This window comes from Aedes albopictus, chromosome 1 (assembly GCF_035046485.1).
Source record: "Aedes albopictus strain Foshan chromosome 1, AalbF5, whole genome shotgun sequence".
Classification (NCBI taxonomy): domain Eukaryota; kingdom Metazoa; phylum Arthropoda; class Insecta; order Diptera; family Culicidae; genus Aedes; species Aedes albopictus.
Window position 1 is genome coordinate 267,771,043 of NC_085136.1, and position 11,446 is coordinate 267,782,488.

Genomic DNA, 11,446 nt, shown 5'->3' on the forward strand with positions numbered 1-11,446 from the left:
AAATCCTGAAAAAAAATCCCAAGAAAATCACGAAAAACAAAACGAAAAGCTCTTATATGGAGTGCAACAATACGAAAAGCTCTTAGATGTGCTCTGTCAGAGTCATTTTCGGAGTAAATCTTGAAGAAGCTATCGCAAGCGTTGTGGAAGTAGATGTCAAAGGAGTTTATGAAGGAACTCCTTAAACAACTTATGCATAAATGGTATTTCCAGGAGGACTCTGGATTTATTGAAAGCATTCCGGAGGAAGTCCTCAAGTTATTGCAGGATGAAATCCTGAGAGAAATCTTGAAGGAACTCCTTCAGGAATTTTGGCTGGAACTTCTAAAGGTACTATCTTGTGGAGTAATTCTCGGAAGTAGTACTACATAAACTATTGGAAACACAATATACCTGAACAAAGTTGTGAAGGAAATAATGAATAAAATCTTGTAGAAACTTATGAAGGAATTACTGAAGGTCATCATAATGGTTTCTTAGAAGCACCTCATGAAAAAAAAACAGTAGGGATCTGACGGAATTCCAGAACGAACAACGGAAGTAACTTCCGTGGAACTCCGGAAAATAACCAGAGAAGCTTTTGAAATGATTTCAGGATAAACTCTTAAAATAATTCACGGGTGTGCCGATGAAAGAATTCTCGGGAGAGTTCTTAAAGATATTTCGAATCATACCCTGACGTAACTTTCGGTGCAATTCTTGGAGGAACTTCCAAAAAAACTCCGGAAAATCTGAAAGAAAACAAGGAGGAGTTCTTGAAAGAATTCCTGGAGAAACTTTAAAAGACTTTTTCGGGTAAACTACAGAAGTATATTTCGGAAAAATTCCCGATGAAATGAAAAGATCTCTTGAAAATATTCCAAGAAAACTTACTGAAGGAATTCTTGAAACAACAAAAAACAGAAACCCCGGAGCTGAAGGAAGATTTCCCAGGCATTGATGAGGGAATTCTAGATTTGTTCTGTTGATTCTGTCTATTCTGTTTTATGATACAGATTGGTAAACTTAGTGAAGAATCTTGAACGGTTACAATGTGTATCTATATAATAATTGCATTATTAAAGGATAAGTTTATAACACTCCATGGAGGCCATATCATCACAAAAAGCAGCCTAACTGAGTACGAGCAATCTCCGTTCTTGTTCCGAGAATTATAAAACGGGACCAAACTGATGAAGACAAGTCATCTTATCTCGCGCCTCCACACGAGCACATGCACCCAAGTGACGTGTTTTCCATAAACTTAGCACCGAGCCAAGCTCAGTGCGATAGCACGCTCCAGTTTTCGACAAATCGACCTCTGTGCTAAGTACAAACAGCAACATTGCGCTGAAATTTGCTACACCTCATAAACCGATATCTCGGCACGGGCAGCACATTTCACCGTGCCAAAATGGGCCCCGTTTTCATTCATAAACAACCATCGCAACTGCCGCGCCGCAAAGGCTCGGGAATTGAATACCCAGTCTATCCGACCCGCCGCTAGTAAAATCTACGTTCCGTGGCCACCGCGCGCGCGGAGGGAAGTAGAGCGAGAGCGTGCAGCGCAACTATAACGCACACGTACCTTCTTAGTTTATAAGCATCTTTGGCGCGCACTCGTGGTCGTTAAGGGAGGGCACCAGCAAGCAGCACAGCAGGAATCCATAAACATTCGCATTTATGCAACATTTTATTTTTACGACTATTAGCACGCGGTTTGGTGCGGTTTTGGGTGAGAGGGGTGGAAAGATAGAACGGCCCGCGGGGAGGATATTAAATTTATTTATCTTCTTTGCCGGTTTTGCGATGGCAAACCCTTCTCAGTCTATTTACCGATGCGGCCCTCGGTTTGGTTATAAAGTTTTGGCAGAATTTGGCTGTAAGTCCCTCGAGGATGTGTGTAATTTATATGAATGCGTACCACTCATACGAAATGTGTGGTGCGAACTCCGCCAGGGATTCCGTCAGGAACTCCGTCAGAAACTCCGTCAGGGATTCCGTCAGGAACTCCGCCAGGGATTCCGCCAGGAACTCCGTCAGGAACTCCGCCAGTGATTCCGTCAGAAACTCCGTCAGAAACTCCGTCAGAAACTTCGTCAGGGATTCCGTCAGGAACTCCGCCAGGGATTCCGCCAGGAACTCCATCAGGAACTCCGCCATGGATTCCGTCAGGAACTCCGTCAGGGATTCCGTCAGGAACTGCGCCAGGGATTCCGTCAGCAACTTCACCAGGGATTCCGTCAGGAACTCCGTCAGGAACTCCGCCATGGATTCCGTCAGGGATTTCGCCAGGAACTCCGTCAGGAACTCCGTCAGGAACTCCGTCAGGAACTCCGCCAGTGATTCCGTCAGAAACTCCGTCAGAAACTCCGTCAGGGATTCCGCCAGGAACTTCGTCAGGGGTTCCTCCAGGAACTCCGTCAGGGGTTCCTCCAGGAACTCCGTCAGGGGTTCCTCCAGGAACTCCGTCAGGGGTTCCTCCAGGAACTCCGTCAGGGGTTCCTCCAGGAGCTCCGTCAGGGGTTCCTCCAGGAACTCCGTCAGGGGTTCCTCCAGGAACTCCGTCAGGGGTTCCTCCAGGAACTCCGTCAGGGGTTCCTCCAGGAACTCCGTCAGGGGTTCCTCCAGGAACTCCGTCAGGGGTTCCTCCAGGAACTCCGTCAGGGGTTCCTCCAGGAACTCCGTCAGGGGTTCCTCCAGGAACTCCGTCAGGGGTTCCTCCAGGAACTCCGTCAGGGGTTCCTCCAGGAACTCCGTCAGGGGTTCCTCCAGGAACTCCGTCAGGGGTTCCTCCAGGAACTCCGTCAGGGGTTCCTCCAGGAACTCCGTCAGGGGTTCCTCCAGGAACTCCGTCAGGGGTTCCTCCAGGAACTCCGTCAGGGGTTCCTCCAGGAACTCCGTCAGGGGTTCCTCCAGGAACTCCGTCAGGGGTTCCTCCAGGAACTCCGTCAGGGGTTCCTCCAGGAACTCCGTCAGGGGTTCCTCCAGGAACTCCGTCAGGGGTTCCTCCAGGAACTCCGTCAGGGGTTCCTCCAGGAACTCCGTCAGGGGTTCCTCCAGGAACTCCGTCAGGGGTTCCTCCAGGAACTCCGTCAGGGGTTCCTCCAGGAACTCCGTCAGGGGTTCCTCCAGGAACTCCGTCAGGGGTTCCTCCAGGAACTCCGTCAGGGGTTCCTCCAGGAACTCCGTCAGGGGTTCCTCCAGGAACTCCGTCAGGGGTTCCTCCAGGAACTCCGTCAGGGGTTCCTCCAGGAACTCCGTCAGGGGTTCCTCCAGGAACTCCGTCAGGGGTTCCTCCAGGAACTCCGTCAGGGGTTCCTCCAGGAACTCCGTCAGGGGTTCCTCCAGGAACTCCGTCAGGGGTTCCTCCAGGAACTCCGTCAGGGGTTCCTCCAGGAACTCCGTCAGGGGTTCCTCCAGGAACTCCGTCAGGGGTTCCTCCAGGAACTCCGTCAGGGGTTCCTCCAGGAACTCCGTCAGGGGTTCCTCCAGGAACTCCGTCAGGGGTTCCTCCAGGAACTCCGTCAGGGGTTCCTCCAGGAACTCCGTCAGGGGTTCCTCCAGGAACTCTGTCAGGGGTTCCTCCAGGAACTCCGTCAGGGGTTCCTCCAGGAACTCCGTCAGGGGTTCCTCCAGGAACTCCGTCAGGGGTTCCTCCAGGAACTCCGTCAGGGGTTCCTCCAGGAACTCCGTCAGGGGTTCCTCCAGGAACTCCGTCAGGGGTTCCTCCAGGAACTCCGTCAGGGGTTCCTCCAGGAACTCCGTCAGGGGTTCCTCCAGGAACTCCGTCAGGGGTTCCTCCAGGAACTCCGTCAGGGGTTCCTCCAGGAACTTCGTCAGGGGTTCCTCCAGGAACTCCGTCAGGGGTTCCTCCAGGAACTCCGTCAGGGGTTCCTCCAGGAACTCCGTCAGGGGTTCCTCCAGGAACTCCGTCAGGGGTTCCTCCAGGAACTCCGTCAGGGGTTCCTCCAGGAACTCCGTCAGGGGTTCCTCCAGGAACTCCGTCAGGGGTTCCTCCAGGAACTCCGTCAGGGGTTCCTCCAGGAACTCCGTCAGGGGTTCCTCCAGGAACTCCGTCAGGGGTTCCTCCAGGAACTCCGTCAGGGGTTCCTCCAGGAACTCCGTCAGGGGTTCCTCCAGGAACTCCGTCAGGGGTTCCTCCAGGAACTCCGTCAGGGGTTCCTCCAGGAACTCCGTCAGGGGTTCCTCCAGGAACTCCGTCAGGGGTTCCTCCAGGAACTCCGTCAGGGGTTCCTCCAGGAACTCCGTCAGGGGTTCCTCCAGGAACTCCGTCAGGGGTTCCTCCAGGAACTCCGTCAGGGGTTCCTCCAGGAACTCCGTCAGGGGTTCCTCCAGGAACTCCGTCAGGGGTTCCTCCAGGAACTCCGTCAGAAATAGCACTGTGAACTCTACATTGTGTACCATAATTTATAAAATGCAGAGTTCACAGTGCTATTGCTAATCCTAAATATGCTTTTTCAAATCAATATTACACAGAATCAATCGATCATAGCACCAAATGATTCCGCCAAATGGAAATCGTTAGTCACCAACTCTTAAAACCGCATCAGTATTGCCCCATATCTCTCCGCTCTTCCATCTCGTCAGCAGCAATCAACCGATGATACGATGTCCATCATCGTTTTGGTGTGTTATTTCTAACGGTCGAAACTCACGTTCTACGTTGTGTGTGAAAAAATAAATGCTTCCCATCACACATATCAGGGGATGTAGCTCAGTGGTAGAGCGCTCGCTTCGCATGTGAGAAGTCCCGGGTTCAATCCCCGGCATCTCCAGGATGGTTTCTTTTTATCATGTCCAAGTCGTAGGTCCTAGGTCTTAGCACAACACCGATGACATCATTCAACTAAATTCTCTAAAACAAATTGGAAGGGGTTGGTTATGAGAAGAACCTCTATCGACTCTTCCTTTTGGGCCTGATCACGATGCACTTGACTGGCTGTCAAGTACATATGTGCACACGAGTTGCGAGATAAATATCACCCACAGCTAGTGGGTAGTCTGTCTGGTCCGGTGATGACCCTAATCCAAAAAAGATTGCCGGCATGAACTGATGTGAGCAGAGCACTAGAGTGGCCCAAAAATGCAAAATCTTCAGTTTAATCTATGTTGGAGTACTTGGTGGCATAATGAGAACTTTGCAAAGCAGTAGTCAAACAAGGTTCGAGCTTCCATGGATCTGTAGGTTTGGGCCACTCTAATGAGCACACCACATGATGACTACCCCGGTGATGCAAATTTTGGCATCCGATAGATTTTGGCGACACGTGCGGCGGGGTGTAGTTCTTTTTTCGGTCATCGTGTAAATACCTTCGTCATTACCATCGTGATCTTATTCGCCGCAACCCGTTTGAAACTATTAACCGAATTCTAAAAGCCGACGAGTGCAGTTCCGCTTTTCGGTTCGCCCCGTGGCATTGAATTGAATTGATCGACCACGCTTGCCGGTGTGAGGTGCGAAATTTACCATCGTCGTCGTCGACGTCCCTTTCGGCAGTGCTCAACGATTGGGTGTGGGCACCGGATTAGGATTTTCCATCACGGATTGATTAGGTCCGGAAGTCGCGTTTCTGTCCTTGTGCGTTCTCGTGTGTCGTGACCCAGTGTAATCCGTTGTTGTTGGTGTGCTTCGTGAGTGTATTTAAAAACCGGGATTCACGTGCGTCCGTTGTGCCGTCGTCGTTACTAGCTAACAGCCTTGTGAGCGCGGTGGTGCTTATACAAGCGGAAGATTACCTACCGTCGTCGGTGACGTCAAGGCTTGGATGTGTTGTTTGTCAGTGTCGTCGGTAGACGAGCTGGTGGCGTTTGTGTGGATTGGTTCAAAATAAAAGTTCACGCGACGTCGAGCGCTGTCCGATGGTCGTTTGACGAGAGAGCGACCAGAAGCCGATTGGAACAAAGGGAAACGACCTTGAACTACGACAACTGTAGTAGCGTCCTTGACAAAGTTCAACAAGTTCAAGGTAAACTTAGTTTAGTAAATTCTGGACCAACATTTTAAAGGGCTCATGAGATCTTGTGCCATTTTAAGCAAATGCTCATGAAGAAGAAATCCGTTAAAAAAATAGCTAAACATTAAAATTTTCACTCTTGCTCAATATCCCCAAGTCTACCTTACGTGCATCCATAATTTCCTTGCCCTGAGCAGCTGTCCAACTCCCCATCATAACATGGAGTTTCGACCGTCATAAAAGATTGATTAAATTTCATGAATAAAATTATCCCACTTTCACGTTGCGTTATCCAGCCATCCATCAACATTCCCCGCTTGGTGATGCAAACTCCTTCATTAGGGTGATTAATGTGTCGCTTTGTGCGAAGACAAAAACCAGAAGCTCCGCTCATCTAGATCCTCGAACCGGCGTGGCCACCTAAGCTGAAGTTACCCGCCGCGAGAAGCTACACTTGGATCACGATCACGCCGTCGTGGTCGTTGTCGTCATCCCAGTCGCCAAACGGCTGACAGCTGCTTGATTGCTGGCGACATCACCTGGTTTGGTTGTAGGTAATCTTGTGTGCTGAAGAGGTACCCTTTTCTAGTTAACAATTTTATAGCCCACCTCCTCCCCGTTGTTGGGTATGGTGGTGCGGCGGTGGCAGTGGTAGCAACACCAACCAGCAGATAACAATCGCAAATGGTCAATCACAAAACGTGTGACACAAATTATGCACACAGCCTAGCGACAAACAAAAACAACAGCAGCAGCAGCAACTGCCACCTATATGGTGGGACACTCATCCACCTGGTAGTGACATTTTGTCGTGCTACCATAGCTGAACATGGCGTGGTGGGACGATTGCAGTACCAGTTTATCCAAACCGGTGCACAGTGGGAAAAAATAGGATAGGATGAGGCATGACTTGTTATTTTTTCAGTCGTTTCCTCTACTGAACCGCACTTCCTACAGCGATCTTCCACGTTTTCGTGCAACACGTACCGCTATTAGTTCTTCCTCGAAATAGCCCGGTCAGGTCCTGGATGGCTACCATGAAACCTTATCGATGCGCTCGAGTTCCAGTTGCGGGGTGCGTCCCATACAGCTTCGTCTGCCTCAACGGTACGATAATCTCGTGACCATAGTCAGCTTTACCTACAGCGTGGTACATTCGGTACATCGTGACGGTTCTGGCCTTTTACGACGTATGCCCACATCTACTGGATCTGGGTTACACATGATGCCTAGTTATCGCTGGCACCTCTTTGTCATACCGGGTCAACAGGAGAATAGCAAACGTTTTGATCGGCTTCACCTTGTTACTGACAGACAGGAAGCTTTCCGGAGCACAGTTTACACGCTGCAAGTGGTTACTTGTCCGGCAACTCCTTCTTGATCGTTGTGATGCGAATAACTTGAAGGCAACCGAGACATTTGTAGAACTCGTCTTCAACCAGATTCTGGAAGTCTTCCTTCTACGTTGACACGGATGCAGCTGGCATCTACTACTTGATCCCAGTGATGATGGATTGACGGTTGTATACCATCATATGCTGCAACAGTCGATGCAGACTCTGTACTGATTCCACAAATACTACAACTTCAGAAGGTGCGAGTTACTCTTGTACACCATTTGCCACTTTGCAAACGATAGCCATAGTCATAGCTGGATTGTTGGGTTGGTTTAGTGCTGTGCTGACGGGGTTCGTGGCAAGGTAAAGCCATAGTGTACCGCCTTGGAATACCCGTCTCCAGATACTGAGAGTACTCGACCGCAGCACAGATGTTCCGTCGGTAATTTATAAGGATATGGCCCACATCCATGTGCTGCATTAGCCAGCTGACGTCTTCCTTGTACAACTGAAGAATATTAAGAAGGTACCACTGTGGTACTGAATCGTACGAGTTCTTGTGGTCGATGTACGCCATGCTCAGGTTTCTCTGCTTACTGGTGGCATAATAGGTCACTGGTTCAAATCCGAATCAAAAGGGCCACATATTGAAGCGCCGTTGTGTCTTAAACGGGGAGCGATCGATAATCTCGGTATTCCGGGCGGGAAAATTGCTTCGTTCGAATCAGATACCAGTACCCAGTGGAGTCAAACCGTCCTACAATCCCGGTTACCTTCGAAGGCTTTTTGCTGGTAAAGGAGAGATACGTGGAAATCAGATTTTTCGCCAGTCAACGAGAAGATCGGCCCAGGGAGTGTGATTTTGGCGGCAAAGTGAAGAGACCGCTTTTTTTCATTCGGGCCGGCCGCGTCGTCGTCGTCGCCAATTTGGCTGTGCTAATTTTCGTACGGAGCGGTTTAGTGTGATTTTGGAAGCGAAGTGAAGAGGCTGCTTTTTTCATTCGGACCGGCCGCGTAGTCGTCGTCGTCAATTTGAATGTGCACACCGTCGTACCCGTGTATAGTTGTAGCGGTTCAGTGTGATGTTTATTGGTGAGCTCGTTCCATTTTATCATAATAATTAATGCTAAAGGATGTATAAAATTCTGCTCTGGTTTTTGTTTTTTATCTAACAAATATTGAAAAGTTCGTCACGTCATGTGTCGGCGCTACTTTTCAATGCACATATTTTTCTTTCATTTTTTCATTTACACAAAAATTTGAATGGTTCGTCATCTTGGGTGTCGACATTTGTAATATTTTAGTCAAAATGAATAAATGTTTTGACTCAAGTAAAGGTTGCATGAATCACATCACTTACCAAAGTGAATCCAAGTCATGTGACTCTCCCCCTCCCCACTAACAAAAACTCCTTCCCGTGACAATCGTGGAGAAAATGAAGTGATCTCGGTCTCTAGTAGCAACGTACGTCACACTAACATTCCTTTCCTTCCTCGATGACCGTAAGGACGTGGCCGGCGCCGTTATTGACTGATAAAGTCTGGAATTCTCGAACTGTGCACATTGAGAGCGGTAGCTACTCCCAAGCTCCGTTTGTTGGTTCCTTTTGCAATTTCGATTGTTCTGGTCAATCACGGAGTAGCAACTACGAATTGTACGGTCATCTATGCTCATGCATGCTCATGCTCAACGAGGAGATCGGCCCAGGTACATTGTTTCCCTGGTAAATAAGGCGACGTGTTGAGGATTCCCATCGGTGAAAGCAGATCGACATCGTCGATGATACCCTGTCGACTAAGCGTCGGAGGATCACAATAGATTAAATGAATGGTCGCAGTGGTACTATGTTCCCAACAGGAGAAAAAAAAACTGTGCTGAACTCGCAACGTGTGACGTAGGTAAATGGCGGGAAGACAAAGATCAAGGAGAAAGAGGAAATGGATGACTTGAAGACGCTCATCTATTAGCGTGGCCAAAATAAGCGGAAGGTCATGATGATCAACATACAGAGGATAATCCGGGGATTTTGGAGGAGCAGTACGAAACGCAAATGTCCTTCGTCTTGCTGCATACCACAGCCATGGATCAAATTGAATGGCTCTTTACGAAGTTGCTTGCCATTGAAGCTCTTGCAATTGGAACCGGAGACCCTTTCAGATACTCATCTAGCAACAACTTTTACGAGCTCCAAATCCCAGTTTCGATGGAAAGGTGTAGAACTGGTCGACGTTTTGGACGATGTTTGATAGCATTGTCGTGCGCAGCAACGAATCCATCACTCTTAGAAAAAATCATGTAAATTTAAGTTCCCTTGGATGCACATAAAAGGAGCGGCCCGTTTGACACAAATTTACATCTTTTATCACAAATAATATCGAGCTAGCAATCGCTAGAGTCGAATCGACAGATAAAACATATGAATGTAAATATTGAACTGGATTCAAACACTGGTCCACTGATTGAGAAGCACAGTCTTTACCTCTCGGCCATATCAGCAAGCTGTGAGTTGAATGATAAATGTTAAACTATTTCTACCTACCTGGTCAGATAGGTTTGTTGACATCTTGTGCAACCAACTCGATGGATGTAAAGTTGAGTCAAATTTGCCATTCAGTCATAAAATGTTTACGTACGTTGATGGTTTACGTCACGTGTAAATTCCTAATTTTTTAAGAGTGATCACCATGATGAAGCTACCCTTATCTGTGGTAAGGTTTTTATCGGTGACCCCTCCGGATGGTTAACGGTAAAGATGATCCTATGTGTAGGAGCTGGTGAAGACGATCTAATGACACGTCGGCTGTCTGGAGTACCAAGGTGCACTCTTAAAAAATTAGGAATTTACACGTGACGTAAACCATCAACGTACGTAAACATTTCATGACTGAATGGCAAATTTGACTCAATTTTACATCCATCACGTAAGTTCGAGTTGGTTGCACAAGATGTCAACAAACCTATCTGACCAGATAGGTACACACTTCGAAAAAATCTCGTAATTTTATGTCATTCTTCGCCGACATATGACAGCGAGCAAAATGACACAAATTTATGTACGATTTTATTTTAACATGATGCTTTCTAGTGCCAAATCGCGTAAAATTACAGCCTGAAAAATATTTACATACATAACCTCAATTATTGCATCATTCATTCAAAACTTTGCCTGCATCCCCTCACATTTTTTCGGTAATAAAATGAAGATTGGTTCAAAGTTTCATATCATTTATTCACAATGCACTCAACCACTATACAAATTGTGTATCGATCACAATTTATTCACACGTAGTGTACTCTGTAGAAGCAGTGAAACCATGCTAGAAGTTGTGTGTTGAGATACGCGGTTGCGCTTGTACTCCATAGATTGTTCCGGTGAATATTCCGTGAATCAGCCCTCGGTTCGCGACAGCTGGGATGACGTGTTGAAGTCCTAAAGTTGGATTTGCAGCTGTACTTAGTACTGGATGCACAGGAATCGCAGTTTTGTCACAAAATGAATAATTTTCCATCGTATCCTGATCTCAACGCGCTGCGCTGCAGTTGTAAACAACTTTGACATTTCGTCGCAGCACCGAACGAGTTTCTGTCTCCGTTCATGTAAAATTATGCCGTTTGTAACTGAATAATGAATCAAGTGTTTTAATTTCAATTTTTGCTCATGAAAACCTGGTCAATGTGCCTGAAATCCCAGAATTTTTCAATTAATTCGCGTTCACGTCATTTGTGACAGAAAAATAAGTAGCATTTTATCTTATGTCACCACTTATTACGTCAGGTTATTCGTTTGCGTCTACTTTAAAATTGAGAATTTCTTAGTGTGTAGAAACAGTTTTATATTTATCATTTGTCTCATAACTCGGTGATACAGCCGAGAGGTATAGTACGTGTCTCTCAATCAGCGAACCAGAGTTCGAATCCTGTTTATTATTTTACTTACATATGTTTTATCCCTCGCTTCGGCTCTAGCGATTGCTAGCTCGACTTTATTTGTGATAGAAGGCGTAAATTTGTGTCAAACGGGCCGCTCCTTTTATGTGCATCCAAACGAACTTAAATTTACATGATTTTTTCTAAGAGTGTAAGTTCAATGATTCTTCGATTCTGCAATTGTGGATAAAGAAGGACATGTGATCGCGTCTGGATCCGTTGTGG

General features: G+C 47.4%; 1 non-coding gene across 1 annotated transcript; it reads left to right on the forward strand.

Moving 5' to 3' along the window:
• Positions 1-4,706: 4,706 nt before the first annotated feature.
• Positions 4,707-4,778, forward strand: Trnaa-cgc (transfer RNA alanine (anticodon CGC)). Its single transcript has one exon. It is a non-coding gene; the product is annotated as a tRNA-Ala (tRNA).
• The last annotated feature ends 6,668 nt before the right edge of the window (positions 4,779-11,446 follow it).